General features: G+C 41.6%; 1 protein-coding gene across 1 annotated transcript in view; it reads right to left on the bottom strand.

Annotated features, from left to right (window-relative positions):
* Positions 1–16,917, bottom strand: part of chn1 (chimerin 1) — a 190,975-nt gene that overhangs the window by 35,485 nt on the left and 138,573 nt on the right. The gene's annotated exons all lie outside the window — the stretch shown is intronic.

The raw sequence follows: 16,917 nt of genomic DNA on the forward strand, positions 1-16,917 counted from the left end.
GAAGACACCTAGACCATGTTCTGCTGAATGGAAACTCTGTATGTGACCTGCTACATTTTTTTAAAAGGCAAGTTAAACTGGTCAAGCTTTCATTATCTTGGTTTACAACTGATCTTGTCATACATTTTCTTTTAAAATGCAAGATAAATTGAAAAATAAACTAGCATATGATTTGAAGTATTCTCCTTTCAACAGATTTAAAAAATCCATGTCAGTCTATCCATTTAACAATTAATTTGCAAACAGTACTTAATAGCTGAGTGGGTCAGCTTTAGCACCCATTGAAGGTAATTTTCCCTTGCACTTTCGTTCAGATGGTCTCCTGAATTAAAGATGCTCCAAGTCATGCCTTCAACCAGTTTCTGGATACCAAGCTCCTGACAACCTTAATCTCGCGGGGTGGGGGAGGGGTTGGGGGCTGGGCTTCAGCAGTCACAGTGGATTAGTCAGGTCATATTAAGAAATCAGTTAGCCAATAGCAAATCCCTGGCACTGATCCATTGTTCCTAAGGACTGAGTGCTTTCATCACGTTAGATGAAAAAAACAACCATCAGTAGGAAAATAATGAGCAATGAATGAGTCATGCATCATTAAAAACACAACGCCATGTAACTATATTGTAACCAATTTTGTATATACTTTCCTTTTATTCACTCTTAAAAAGTAATACAATTATTTTATAACATTGTTTACCTAAATGTTGAACACCTTTTTATTTACAAATAAAATTATATCAGCTTCAATATTCTAAATCATTGCTTCTCAGAAACAGAAACAAAATAGAACCGTAATTTACTCTCTTTGCTCATACCCATGAATATATTAAAATTAGAAGTGTATTACACATTTCAAACTGGAATATACTCAAGGGGCTTTTCTCCAGAAACAGGATTAGTTATTGGAGAAGTGTCTCATTTTGATAACCAAATCAAATAAGATTAAGATTTTCCATTTCTCTTTATCTTTAGAAAGCAGTTGGTTTGTGTGACACTTTGATATGTGCCCATCATCTATCATAAACTTAATTTCTTTTGTAAGATATATTTCTGGTGAGGTATTAAAACATTTATTAATACAATTGTTGATATGGTAAATCAATAGCATAAAATTACAGCAAATTATAAAATAAGCTATTTTGAATTGCGGATTGAATGTTAACTTGAAAGGCTTCTTTGTTGTTTCGGCAGTTTGCATTGCTACTTTTTTTAGGCATTTAAATTATTTTAACTCTATACTCACAAGGAAATGTTTTCTCCCATTCTGAAGACGGCCTAGAAATTATATTGTGCCCAAAAACAAGCGCGTAGGGGGCAGGACACTGGCTGCAAGCGCCTGTTCATGTGGGCACTGGGACCAGGTAAAATTCTTGCTGGGACCTCATTATCATGTGTCAGCTGTGTAGCCAGAACTACCCACACTGCTGACTGGCTGTGCACCTGTTTGGTGGGTGGGGAGGGTGGGGCATGAAATCAGGCATATCAGACACCACTTAAAAGCAGCCAGCACCTCTTAAGGGGGTGGTGCACTCAGGCTGCGGACAGCAGGAATCCTTGAAAGGTGCAGAATGGCTGCAAGAGGTCCAGAGAGAGTAACCAGGTTCTCCGGTGTAGCGTTGGAGGCTCTGGTCCAGGAAAAGGGCAAGAGGAGGGAGATCCTGTTCTCCTCGGTAGGCAGAAAGCCCTCCAGGCAACACTTTCACTGCCAGTGGGAAGAGGTCGCTGCAGAGGTCAATGCGAGGAGCTTAGCACCCGGGATGTGGCTGCAATGCCCAAAGAAGTTTAATGACCTCAGTACAGCAGTCAAGGTTACCTCAATAACTCCCTCCTCACACCTGCAGCTCCACTACTCACAACACTCCCCTCCACCTCTTCCTTTCACTCACCTACAATCACTGCGTCACAGATCACTCCATCTCCTTAGTCGCCAAGTCTTGCCACTACTGAACCCTCACTTTCCCACATCTTGTGCACAACATTCGCACTATTCGACCATGACAGGCATATTCTCAAAACAGCTCACAAGTTTGTCACTAACACACTCCTTTCTGTCTCGCAGGAAAAGGTCATGCACAACATGAGGCAGCAAATGGGAACTGGAGGAGGCCGAGCCTCCTGCACACCTTCTCCCCACTGGAGAAAGAAGTGTTAGACATTGGGATCAGGCGGTGAGTCATGGCCATGGCAAGTTTGGAGGAGATGGCATGCAGGGTTTCTTTCCACCTTACCTCTTTCTTTTCTCACTTCTATCTCACCATAAACACTTTCCATGACAAACTGCAGCTGCTTTTATCAACCACTCGTCTCCCTCTGCTTTTTCTTCCCACTAAAAGCTAAACATTGCCCCTCTCTTTCATTTCAGGTGCTGAAAATGTCGAGGCCCCTGTGCCACTTCAAGAAAAGGGCAGCCTTCCTGAAGATGCAGTATCACTCGATCTGACCAGCTCAGAGACTAGCTCCACGTGTAATTTAAAGGGTAGGTTAGAGGAAGGGTTGTCACATGGTGAATCACCAGGCACAAGTGTGCAGGAGCTTGGGCAGGGGGACGCCATAGGTGCCAGATCACCGGAGGGTAAGATCACATACTAGCTCTGCTACAGCGGATTCAGATGTTGACTTTGAGGATACAGACTACCGAAGAAAGCTGATGGACATACAGCAGGAAATGCTAGGTGCATTGGGCATCCTACCAGTGAGCTTGTGCACAAGAGCTGAGAGTATGGAGGAGTCCAGCTCCAACTTGTGTCGGGGCTTTGAGCAGAGACCATTCTGTCCAACATGCAGCGAGTAATTAGCTTGATGAACGTGACAGTGGGGCACACCATGATGGAGGCTGTGGTGACGGTTCTGACAGCTTCCACAGAAGCTCATACTGCTGCCATGGAAGCTCAGAGTGCTTCCATATTGGTTCTGGGGTACAACATTGATAGGGGCTTCAAGAGCGCCACATCACGCCTGCACTCTGTTCTCAAGCAGAGCTGAAGGAGTGCTGAAGTGCTGCCCCAGGAGAGTGACATGGGAGGCACCTGCTGTCCTCTCTCAGGATGACAGCATGCCTGCGACCCCACCACCTACACTGACAGCGCCCTTGTCAATGTCAAACAGCTAGCGGGGCCAGACTGCCCCGGCCCATGCAGAGATGTTGCAACCTGTAGCCAAGTCCTCAAGGCCCAGAGCTGCTTGAGGTGGCCCACCACGACCATCTGACGTGTCCTCAATGGAAGCTCAGCAGCCTTTCACCTCCCAAGCCGAAGCCAATGGGAATTCACTTTGTAGGACCATTAGGATAGGTGAACAAGCACACTAGACAGGCACTAAGGGGTTGCACAAGGGTGATTCTTAATTCAACAAGTGGACTGTTATAAAAATATGAATTGAGTTGTTGGAGTAAAGTATTTTATTCTGGATTTGATGTCGATGTTAATATTTATAGTTAACCGAGGGCAAGACCCATGAGACTGGACTGCAGGAAGGCAATCAGATGATGGTTGGGAGGACTGCAGCTATAAGGCTGGCAGGACTGTTGGTGTACTGGTGAGGGATGCTTCAGGTGAAGTGCTCCAGTATAAGTTGTTCTCTAAGAGCTCTGGCAGCTAAAGACACTGATGGTTGATGTTGCTCCTGCTCCCTTTCCTAATCCACTTCTTGGTGCCAAGGTGGTGGTAAGGGTTGGTCCCTCAGTACAGCGAAGTCATGGAGCATGACCACAAATCTGGAAACGCGGTCAGGGGTGTACTGCAGGGCTCCTCCCGAACGGTCCAGGCAGCGGAAGCATTGTTTGAGCATGCCGATAGTCAGCTCAATAATATTTCTGGTGGTGGCATGGAACTCATTGTAGGCCAGCTATGCAGCTGTGCCCAGGTGCCTGACAGGAGTTATGAGCCATATCTGGATGGGATATACCTTGTTGTCAAGTTGCCAGTCTGTGACCTGACGGCCTGGTTGGAATAAAGATGGCACAGAGGGTTAGTGCAGGATGAATGAATCATGACTGCTGCCAGGAAACCATTCAGAGACCTGCATGCTGTGCTGCCTGTGGTCGCAAACAAGCTGCAGATCCAGGGAGTGGTATCCCTTTCTATTGAGAAAGATGCCAGGCTGATGATGGGAAGCATGCAAGCAATGTGGGTGCAGTCTATGGCACTTTGGACCCTGGGGAAGCCTCCAATGCGGGCGATGCCTAATGCTCTCTCATCCTGCTTCATTCTGTCTGGAATGTGATGTATGTATTCCTCCTGGCATAGAGAGCCTCAGCCACCTCCCTATACAGCAGTGCACAGCTGGGAGACGTCACTGATATCACCTGCTGCAGCCTGGAATGACCCTATGACAGGCAGTGTTGTCCATGCCCTGGTTTGGGGCTCCAGTTGTGGCTCCAGCAGGTGACATAGTTGGATGACTTGGTGAATCGAAGGCGCCTGACACATTGCTCCTTGGTGAAGTTGAGGTATGAGAAGTGCTCCCCGAAGACCCGCTGTGGTTATGGCGTCCTGCGCAGTGCCCTCCTCTTCCCTCCTTTCCCAGTCTCCTGCTCTCTCTGGTCTTCTTTGCTGCATCCCCATCTCCCCAAAGGCAGACTACCAAACCGCACATGACTGGAATCAAATGTTTGCAAAGCAGACAAAAACAGTTGAGCACCAGCACAGAGTTGTTCCCAGAAGTCAAAATCACACATGGGACGGAGAAAATAGACAAAAAATGGTCTCCAGGTTAATTAGCAGCCTAAGAGGACAAACCAGCATCTAACCTGTACGGAGTGGATGAGCCCTTTAAATACCTTTCCTGCAGGGTCTTTGCTGACTGTAAAACTTGCCCAGAAAATTGTGGTCTTTCATGTGGCGAGTCAGGCGGTGGGCAGACCAATTTCCTAAAAGGGTCCTAAAACAAGCGTAGATCCCTTATTTTATTATAATGAGGCTTTTTAATACTTCCGGTGCGCACCCTGGACACATGCAAGCCGCCCACCATATTGGACTCTTATGCATCCGTTTTACGCTTTAAAACGGCACAGCATGATCAAATTTCTAGGCCTTTGACTCCTAGCTTGGATACAGTTCAGCGGGCACGAGCCCCTCACGTACCTTGCCCAAATAGCCATTTTTACGGTGCAAGTCTAGACAGCAAGTGTTAGCAGGCTATTTGACCACATCCAAGCCTCATACTGTATTCGTCTGATCTCCACACATATATATTTCCAGCACGGTCCGCTAGATAGTGTTCAGGAATGGGAATTCTTGTTACTTTCGCACCCGGTACAATCCAGGCACACTGATGCCAAATGGCAACAAAGGCCAGGGATCGAATGTGGGACCTTCCTGATCCCTATGGCTCAGCTCTTCACTGCCTTAGTAAGTTCAATCATGTGGGAAGCTCTAAATCGATTTACTTTAATAAAGTTCTAATTTTTTATTTGAGGGTAAACAGTTAACTTTAAAACCAAGCAACAACTTGCATTTATATAGCGCCTTTAACATCGTAAAACATTCCAAGGCGCTTCACAGGAGCGTTATCAAACAAAACGTGACACTGAGCCACATAAGGCGGTATTAGGACAGGTAAACAAAAGCTTGATCAAAGAGGTTTTATGGTGCATCTTAAAAGGAGAGGAGAGAGACGGAGAGTTTAGGGAGGGAATTCCAGAACTTAGGAGCCAGGCAGCTGAAAGCATGGCCGCCAAAGGTGGAGTGATGAAAACTGGGGATGTGCAAGAGGCCAGAATTGGAGGAGCGCAGAAATTTCGGAGGGTTGTAGGGCTGGAGAAGGTGACAGAGTTAGGGAGGGGCAAAGCCATGGGGGGATGTGAAAACAAGGATGAGAATTTTAAAATCGAGGCGTTGCTGGACCATGAGCCAATGTAGGTCAGCGAGCACAGGGGTGATGGATGAACGGGACTTGGTGCGAGTTAGGACATGGGCAGCAGAGTTTTGGATGAGCTCAAGTTTACGGAGGGTGCAAAGTGGGAGGCTGGCCAGGAGAGCATTGGAATAGTCGAGTCTAGAGGTAACAAAGGCATGGATGAGGATTTCAACAGATGAGCTGAGGCGGGGGTGGGTGGGTGGGGGAGATGGGCGACGTTACGGAGGTGGAAGTAGGCGGTCTTGGTGATGGAGGGGATATGGGGATGGAAGCTCAGCTCAGGGTTACATAGGATGCCAAGGTTGTGAACGGTCTGGTTCAGCCTCAGACAGTGGCCAGGGAGAGGGATGGAGTGGGTCTTCCTACTTTGCAACTAAAAGACACTCAGATATATAACTACATAATAATTTTACTCAGAATACTTTGAATACCATCATTAAGAACTATACATTTTTCTTACTGTGCTTTGTAATACTTTTCCTGGTCTTCAGAACAATTGTATAATTAAACTTTTCCCTGATACAACTGCAAATTCAGTCAACACATTGCAGCTTTTATTCTTAGAAGTCTTGAATTCTCGTATCATTCAGTTCTTGCTGTTAATAACTGAGTTGTACTATATGGAGGACGGTTAATTTTTGTGTAATTCACTATACATAACTCAATGTTCTGGAGAGATCCTGTATCAAATTTACATTATTGCCAAAGATAGAAGGTATAAAAAATCAATACAATATATTAAAGAAAAACTGGAAAGGTGGCAGAGGATTATGAGACAGAAATTCAATCTCAGGGTGCAGACAACTCAAATTGTGAGAGCAGTACAATATGGTGTTATTCCACTCCCATATTTAACTTGTCTGAACTGAAAACATAGAATAAAACATGTCAAATTAGCACACAACAATCATGCTAAACTAATCACAACACCGCTGATGGAAACAATTAACTTCCAGATACGAATTTAAGAAATCAACTTGGATTCTACCATAATCAATCCGCTTATGTGCTAACAAAAATATGCTAGCAAATTTGCTGACTGCACAATTTGCATTAAAATAGTTTACTTTTAGTAATGCCAATTCATTTTGTTAACCCCAATTTAAAAATACAATTTAGGAGCAAATTTAAGTGAAAGTGGATATATAAGGACATCCATTCTTATGTAATTAAAAGTAAAACAGTAACTCCGTGGGGTCCATTTTAAGTCCCAGGCGGGAAGGCTGCCTAGCAAGTGGGGAGGCTCAGTCGATTTTAATGGCTGGGCCTCATTTATATGCTGCTGGCTGACGTCCCAACCAAAACAGCCTGGCAATTGGCAGGAAGCAGCTACCCGGCCGTTAATATCGGGCAGCAGGAGGACACCACCTGGGACCAGAGGGAACGGTCCCTGGCACTAAGGTAAATCTTCAGGAGGGGGGTTTGACAGGTGATCGCTATTGGGGAAGGGGGAGGGAAGCCTGTAGCAGAGTGGGCCCAGGGTTTCCTTGTGGGGCCCAGAAGAACACTGCTGTTCCTCCTGACACACAAGGGAACAAATTTTTAAAAATCTTGCCTTACTTTGTTTCCTTTGGCCTGGATCCAATTCTCGACAGGTTTGGTCTGGCGGGGAAGCCACCACTGCTGCTCTGTTCAGGCCTCAAGTTAATATTGCAGTCAGGTCCTGATGATGTCATCAGAGCTCGATCTGCATATTTAAAGAAGAACTCTACCGGCTTTGGGTGTGTGTCCTTGACACCTGCATTTTAAAACTGGAGTTGGCGATATTGGGTGGGCAGCTAATGGATAAGTTCCCCACCCCATTTTAACAGTTCCGCCCGATTTCTGCTGGGCAGGGGGGATTAAAATTCCCCCCTGTATTTTTTGTGAACAGAAAATGCCATCAGAATATATGTTATAGAACAAGGTGGGAGTTAAATAAAATACTAAACTGTTTAAGGACAGTAGGCCCGTTTTAACTCCGAGCAAGTTTTTGGAGGGTGAGTAGCTGTGTGAGTTAGAAACTCACCAAAAATTAATAATCAAGCTGGTTCTTTCAGAAATGACAAATAGGAGTGCAACATATCCAAATGTATAAGGACCTTTTATTTCAATCACAAAGCACTTCATCTGTGGGAACTAAGTGGATGACTCAATCAAATAGAGAGATAAGGACATGTTGCATAAGCTTCTGCTTTTAATTTTAAACATAAGTCATTCAGTTCTTGTAATCATAACCTTTACAAATACAAAAATGCTTTTTAAAAAAATGGTTGCAAACAACATGAGGGGGAAAGGTAGGGCAACCAAAGCCTAAGCTCCCTGGATAACGAAAGAGATAGAAAGATGAAGCAGAAAAAGGGGGCGTGTCACAGATGTTAGGTTGAAAATACAAGTGAGAACCAGGCTGAATATAGAAAGTACAGAGGAGAAAGGAAAAAGGAAATAAGAGGGGCAAAGAGAGAGTATGAGAATAGACTGACGACTAACATAAAAGGGAATCCAAAAGTCTTCTGTAGGCATATAAATAGTAAATGGGTAGTAAGAGGAGGGTTGGGGCCAAGTAGGGACCAAAAAGGAGATCTACGCATGGAGGCAGAGGGCATGGCTCAGGTATTAAATGAGTACTTTGCATCTGTCTTTACCAAGGAAGAAGATGCCGACAAAGTCACAATAGAAGAGGAAGTAGTTGAGATACTGGATGGGCTAAAAATTGATAAAGAGGAGCTACTAGAAAGGCTGGCTGTACTTAAAGGAGATAAGTCACCCGGTCTGGATGGGATGCATCCTAGGTTGCTGAGGGAAGTAAGGGTGGAAATTGCAGAAGTGCTGGCCAGAATCTTCCAATCCTCCTTAGATATGGGGGTGCTGCCAGAGGACTGGAGAATTGCAAATGTTATACCCTTGTTCAAAAACTGTGTAAGGATAAACCCGGCAATTACAGGCCTGTCAGTTTAACCTTGGTGGTGGGGAAGCTTTTACAAATGGTGTTCCGGGACAAAATTAATAGTCACTTGGACAAGTGTGGATTAATAAAGGAAAGCCAGCACAGATTTGTTAAAGGCAAATCATGTTTAACTAGCTTGATTGAGTTTTTTAATGAGGTAACAGAGAGGGTTGATGAGGGCAATGCGGTTGATGTGTATATGGACTTTCAAAAGGCATTTGATAAAGTGCCACATAATAGACTTATCAGCAACGTTGAAGCCTGTGGAATAAAAGGGGCAGCGGCAGCATGAATACGAAATTGGCTAAGTGACAGGAAACAGAGCAGTGGTGATGGGTTGTTTTTCAGACTGGAGTAAGTTTTGCAGTGGTGTTCACCAGAGGTCGGTACTAGGACCACCGCTTTTTTTGATATATATTAATGACTCGGACTTCGGTGGTTTAAACAAGCTATTCACAATTACCCCTTGATCCCTCTTCTATTTTATAGTCTGTGAACTTATTCTCTTTATTTAATATTCCCGTGATTTATTCCTCTTCCCAAGTCTTATCACTTTACATTCATCCCCATTAAACAACACTTCCGACTTGTGCACAATATCAAAATTTGCAGATGACACAAAACTTGGAAGTGTAGTAAACAATGAGGAGAATAGTAATGGACTTCAAAGAGGACATAGACAAGCTGGTGGAATGGGCGGACACATGGTAGATGTAATTTAATGCAGAGAAGTCCGAAGTGATACATTTTGGCTGGAAGAACAAGGAGAGGCAATATAAACTAAATGGTACAATTCTAAATGGGGTGCAGAGAGACCTGGGGGTATATGTGCACAAAACTTTGAAGGTGGCAGGATAGGTTGAGAAAGTGGTTAAAAAAGCATATGGAATCCTGGGCTTTATAAATAGAGGCACAGAATACAAAAGCAAGGAAGTTTTGTTGAACCTTTATAAAACACCGGTTTGGCCACAACTGGAGTATTGTGTTCAATTCTGGGCACCGCACATTAGGAAGGACGTGAAGGCCTTAGGGAGGGTGCAGAAAGATTTACTGGAATGGTTCCGGGGATGAGGGACTTCAGTTACATGGATAGACTGGAGAAGCTGGGGCTGTTCTCCTTAGAACAGAGAAGGTTAAGAGGAGATTTGATAGAAGTGTTCAAAATCATGAAGGGTTTAGATAAAGGAAATAAAGAGAAACTGTTCCCATTGGTGGAAGGGTCGAGAACCAGAGGACACAGATTTAAGGTGATTGGCAAAAGAACCAAAGGCGACATGAGAAAAACCTTTTTTACGCAGTGGGTAGTTATGATCTGGGATGCACTGCCTGAAAGGGTGGTGGAAGTAGATTCAATCGTGGCTTTCAAAAAGGAACTGGATAAAAACGTGGAGAAAAAAATTGCAGGGCTACGGGGAAAGAGCGGGAGAATGGAACTGGACTGCGCTTACAAAGAGCTGGCATGGGCTCGATGGGCCGAATGGCCTCTACCTGTGCTGTAATCATTCTTCGATTCTAAATACATACAGAGGGTTTTGGATAGATTATAAAATTTGCCTGACAAGTCGGAAGTGTTGTTTAATGGGGATGAATGTAAAGTGATAAGACTTGGGAAGAGGAATAAATCACGGGAATATTAAATAAAGAGAATAAGTTTACAGAATATAAAACAGAAGAGGGATCAAGGGGTAATTGTGAATAGCTTGTTTAAACCATCAGCGCCGTATGTGCAGTGAATCCAAAAAAGATGTTAGATGTATAGTCAGAGGAATAGAACATTAGTCCAAGAAAGTGATAATGAAAGCGCTGATCGGCCCTTACCTGAAATACTGTGTACTGTTCTGGTCATTGTTTTGCAGTAGGGATGGTTATAGTGTGTGCGTTTTCCCTCAACACTTTTGTCTTGTATTAATGGCTAGATGGCAACTGCTATAAGCAGATGCCGTCTCCTATGAACAGAAACCTGTCCATACAGGTGTTGTGTATGGGTTATCATGCCCAAGTTCAGCAATATAAAAAAAACTTTTGTGCTCATTAAGGACGTTAGAGGTACGAAATGGAACATTCTCCATTTTAGGCACCCAGGGTCAGTAGCAACAGGATTACCATTATGACGATCAACATGGATTTGCCTAGTGTCTTTATTGTAGAAAAACAGCCCAAGGCACTTCACAGAGGCATAAGTTGCTGCACTGTTGGAAGTGCTGTCTTTTGGATGAGACGTTAGGTCCTGTTTGCCCTCTCAGGTGGAAGTTAAAGATCCCGCGGCACTTTTCAAAGAAGAGCAGGGGGAGTTCTCCCGGTGTCCTGGCCAACATTTATCCCTCAAACAACACCACCAAAACTGGGTCATTTATCTCATTGCTGTTTGAGGAACCTTTCTGCTTGCGAATTGGCATCCGCGTTTCTCTACATTACAACAGTGACTGCACTTCAAAAAGTACTTAATTGGATTTGGGGCGTGAAAGGCACTATATAAATGCAAGCTCGTTCTTTCTTCTTGCTCCAGCTCCCTTCTCAATCCCACTGCCATCACTCATGCTTCTTTCATCCCCTCATTGCATCGTGTGCCTGCTCCCTCCCTTTCTCTCCCACTGCTACCTCTACTCGCCCGCATCATACCCCTATCTCTTTTCCTTTCAACTGCTCAAGACCTGTATCCTCCCCTACCCCTTACTCCACTGTCACTCACTTCACCTTTAACCTTCCATTCATTCCCCCTAATGGTGGGTGCCGATAGGTCTTAAAAGGAAAAAAAAACAAAATAGTGCTCAAAAAGGGAAAAATTTAATTTAGAGTGGGCTAAAAATAAAATTGGACCTGCTCGTGCATGTTCCATAGGCCAGGACAGAATTGAAAAAAACACAAGCTAGCCAGTCCTGAAAATGGATACTAAGCACAGCACTGAGCATCAAATACTACCTAGTCTTCTAAGAAACAACCTTTCAAATTAAAATGAAGATGCTCAAAAATACAAAAGACAATTTGATAGATAAGTTTAATCATGTTACTGTGAGGTATTCAATTTTTAATCTGCTCATTACATTAGAAATGTTATTTTCAACTCTATAGTTGAAAGGATTTTGATAACTTATTTTCAGTGATTTAATTGGCTGTTTGTGTCCTTTGACTTATTGGTAGATTTCATTGACTGATGAAAAGGAGGGGAGGGGGGTGGGTAGCCCTGACAATAAAGGATGAGATAAAGACAGTAGTGAGAAAGGATCTTAGCTCAGAAAATCAGGATGTAGAATCAGTATGGGTGGAGCTAAGAAATAACAAGAGGCAGAAAACAGTAGTGGGAGTAGTTTATAGGCCTCCTATTAGTAGTTATAGTGTTGGACAGAGTATAAATCAGAAAATTAGAAGAGCATGTAACAAGGGTAATGCAATAATCGCGGGGGACCTTAATCTTCATATAGAATGGGCAAACCAAATTGGCAAAATAGTTTGGAGGAAGAGTTCATGGAATGCATTTGAGACAGTTTTCTAAAACAATATGTCGAGGAATCAACAGGCTATTTTAGATCTAGTGTTGTATAATGAGACAGGGTTAATTAGTAATCTTATAGTTAAGGATCCTCTGGGGAAGAGTGATCATAATAAAGTAGAATTTCATATTGAGTTTGACAGTGATGTAGTTAAGTCTGAAACTAGGGTCTTAAATTTAAACAAAGTCAATTACGTAGATATGAAGGGCGACTTGGCTAAGATTGATTGGAAAATTAGAATAAAAGATATGACGGTAAATAAGCAATGGCGAACATTTAAAGAAATAATTCATAATTCTCAATGAATATACATTCCCTTGTGGAATAAAAACGACATGGGAAAAGTGATCCAACCGTGGCAAACGAGAGAAGTTAAGGATAGTATTAGATTAAAAGTAGTGGCTTACAATGTTGCCAAAAAGAGTAGTAAGCCTGAGGACTGGGAGGGTTTCAGAAATCAGCAAAGGGTGACGAAGAAATTGATAAAGAGGGAGAAAATTGAATATGAGAATAAACTAGCACAAAATATAAAAACAGATTGGAAGAGCATGTGAAAAGGAAGAGGTTAGCAAAAGTAAATGTGGGTTCCTTAGAGGCAGAGACAGGCGAATTTATAATGGGAATAAGGAAATGGCAGAGACGTTAAACAAATATTTTGTATCTGTCTTCACAATAGAAGACACAAAAAACATATCGGAAATAGTGGGGAACCAAGGGTCTAATGAGAGTGAGGAACTTAAAGTTATTAAGATTAGTAAAGAAAAAGTACTGGAGAAATTAATGGGACTAAGAGCTGACAAATCCCCTGGACCTGATGGCCTACATCCTAGGGTTTTAAAAGAGATGACTGCGGAGATAGTGGATGCATTGGTTGTGATCTTCCAGAATTCTCAAGATTCTAGAACGGTCCCCGTGGATTCGAAGGTAGCAAATGAAACCCCACTGTTCAAGAAAGGAGGGAGACAGAAAACAGAGAATATAGGCCAGTTAGCCTGACATGAGTAGTAGAGAAAATACTAGAATCTCTTATTAAGGACATAGTAACAGGACACTTAGAAAATCATAATATGATTAGGTAGAATCAACAGTTTTATGAAAGGGAAATCGTGTTTGACAAATCACTTCGAGATTTTTGAGGGTGTAATTAGCAGGGTAGATAAGGGGGAAGCAGTGGATGTAGCATATTTGGATTTTCAAAGGACATTCAATAAGGTGCCGCACAAGAGGTTGTTACACAAGATTAGGGCTCACGAGATTGGGGGTAATATATTAGCATGGACTGATGATTGGTTAACGGACAGAAAACAGAGTAGGAATAAACAGGTCATTTTCGGGTTGGCAGGTTGTAACTAGTGGGATGCTGCAAGGATCAGTGCTTGGGCCTCAGCTGTTTACAATATATATCAATGACTTAGATGAGGGGACTGTGTGTATCCAAGTTTGTTGACTATACAAAGCTAGGTGGGAAAGTAAGCTGTGAGGAGGATGCAAGAAGCTGCAAAGGTTAAGTGAATAGGCGAGAAGGTGGCAGATGGAGTATAATGTGGAGAAATGTGAAATTATCCACTTTGGTAGGGTGACTAAAAAACAGAATATTTTTTAAAAGGTGAGAGACTAAGAAATGTTCGTATTCAGAGGGATTTGGGTGTCTTGTACATGAATCACAGAAAGTTATAGGGCTCTGGTGAGACCACATCTGGAGTACTGTGTACAGTTTTGGTCTCTTTACCTAAGGAAGGATCTACTTGCCTTAGAGGCGCTCCAATGAAGGTTCGTTACATTGATTCCTGGGATGAGAGGGTTGTCCTATAAGGAGAGATTGAGTAGAATGGGTCTATATTCTCTGGAGTTTAGAAGAAAGGTGATCTCATTGAAATGTATAAAATTCTTAGAGGGCTTGACATGGTAGATGCTGAGAGGCTGTTTCCCCTATCTGGAGAATTTAGAACTGGGGGTCATAGTCTCAAGATAAGGGGTCGGCCATTTTGGACCGGGATGAGGAAAAATTTCTTCATTCAGAGGGTTGTGAATCTTTGGAATTCTCTACCCCAGAGGGCTGTGGATGCTCAGTCATTGAGTATGTCAAGACTGAGATCGATAGATTTTTGGAGACTAAGGGAATTAAGGGATATGGGGATAGGGTGGGAAAATGGAGTTTAGGAGATCATCAGCCATGATCTTATTGATGGCGGAGCAGGCTCGAGGGGCCGTATGGCCTCCTCCTGCTCTTATTGCTTATGTTCTTACATTTGTTTTATTGCTTTGATAAATTCTCAGCAGTTTGTAATTGGTAGTTTTGGTACCTATGCAGTTTGCATTTGATTCATAGGTTTCCTATCTCTTCAGTTCTGATCTGTTGCTGGTTTATGAATGTAATTTCAGCCAATAAACTCAAAGAAATTTGAATATTTGTCAGTGTGACACTTGTATTTTGAGTCAAGTTACTAGTTGAAGACTTTTTCCCCTTTACATTTAGAATTCTTTCCTTGGTTGAATTGTAGATTTTTACCATCATTTCCTTACCAAAAATAATGTTGAATATTAAAGAATGTAATGTGAGCAAACAGGAAAGAATACAGTGAAACTCAGAAACTGGGAGATGAATGTTTAAATTGAACACTACAGTCAGCCATAATTAATAAGAAAAAAGCCATGGTGAGGTAAAATGCTTGAACTCATACTTCAAAAAAAATTATATGAAAACCATATTATATTAATCTCAAAAGTATACTTCACATTCCAAACAGTGACTAAACTAGTTATCTGGCAAGTTTCAGGACTCAGTTATTCTGTCCAAAGGGTCACAAAAACCTGAGACAAATAAATTACCTCATTCCAAGTAGTCTAGACAATGATTTATGCTGTTAATTCACAATTTTCAAGGTTAGAAGGATACCTCCACACAATACTCTGGTTTGAAACTCACATCTGTTGAATATGCTAGTCTTCCACTTCCAGCTGTGAAGCTAAATTGTGCTTTTTCTCCACTCTCCAAAATTAAGAAAAAAGAAACAAAAACAGAAAATGCTGAATCTCTACAGCAGGTCAGTTAGCATCTGTAAAAGGAAAAGACGGTTTATGATGTTTCCAGAAATGGTTCAGATGAATGGTAGGCACCCAAAATCTCATAATGTGTGCTGACTGATCAGCTGTGAATTTCCAAAATTTTGTTTTCATTCCAGATGTCCATCATTTGCAGTTTTACTTTTTTTTAAAAAAACCATCAATAATGTGTTTGATCTAAATTTTGTGTATAATCCGAGGTAATTTGGTTTTGAAAAATTACAGTTTTATTGTAAAATAGGTTTCATTTTAAGGAGAAAACACAAGAAAAATTAAATATATATAAAAATATTACTAGGACAGAATCAAGTACTTTACAAGTCATCTGAAGCCACATAATTAAGCTTCAGCCTTGAACTCCCTCTAAGGTTTCTTCAATTTTATGTGTCTTCTGCAACACTTCAGTCATTTTTTATCCTGAGTCCAGAGGCCAGTTAAGACATTAAGTATCTGTGTGTTTCTTTTACAAGGGTATTGACATCTTGTGATGTAATTGCCTCAGCTTTATCTAGAAACAACCAGCAACTGATCACTCAGGACATATAAATTTCCAGTATAAGAAAAATAAATTTTCCTTGGTGAAAAAGTTATAGCTCTGAGAATTCAGTTTTAAGAGAATTCATCGTCAATTAAAAGTTAACTTCTAATTTAAATTGCAAACACAACCAACACCTTACACCAATTACAAAGTAAAGGTAAAGATCCAAAGTCAAAACCTGAATAGGCAAGAGTAAAATGATCATTATCTTTCCCTGGATATTAAAGTTTTGCCATCAGTGTTAACATATCCAGAAAGTACTTTAATACTGTACATTAAACTATGATCTTCTTCTGATGACTCTGAAGAAATGTACTGTACAATAGTTTGTCTTAAGAATGTTAGAAACTACACAAAAATTTATATGGCATAATTTCTTAACTTGTATGTTAATTAGATTTCTTTGCTATCTATGAGTTATGATGCTTTTAGGCCATCAAAAATAGATGATGGCTCTCTATAAGCTACCTTAGTACAGATTATATTTCATGTATAAAACGTAGTTATACCATTTATCTATCAGCTTATAAAGCTTTTATCTCTTTATATCCACAGTTTAGGTTTTGATACAACAATTTCTTAAAGTTTTACTACGATTGTGATAAAACAACTTCAAAGCAGTCTTATTTAGTCTGTGGAGACACACACTGGTTTAAAACAGATTACTTCAGATTAGAACAGAAAAAAATGACAGATATCCAACTGTGCACATAAAAATGGCTTTCTCCTGTTAAAAAGAAACTTGAATTTTAAAGAACTATTCAGTCACTGAAGCGTAACAGCAGGTACAAAACTGAGGTAGAACGTACAATTAAATGACCCACTACCCACTTGAGTACGAGCAGTCTTCCATCTCTGTCACGTACTAGCCTGTCACATACAGATAAGGTTGTCACATCAAACATTAATAGGATGGAAACTACAAATTAATGCATAATGCAAACACATGGGGTTTTAAGGCAGCACCTATAATTAAGTTCTTAGCAAACTGTAGTTTTCCTTCAAGAATCAATTTTTAATGACTTTAGTTTTCATTGGAATTATAGTGA

Source organism: Heptranchias perlo, chromosome 7 (genome assembly GCF_035084215.1).
Source record: "Heptranchias perlo isolate sHepPer1 chromosome 7, sHepPer1.hap1, whole genome shotgun sequence".
NCBI classification, from domain to species: domain Eukaryota; kingdom Metazoa; phylum Chordata; class Chondrichthyes; order Hexanchiformes; family Hexanchidae; genus Heptranchias; species Heptranchias perlo.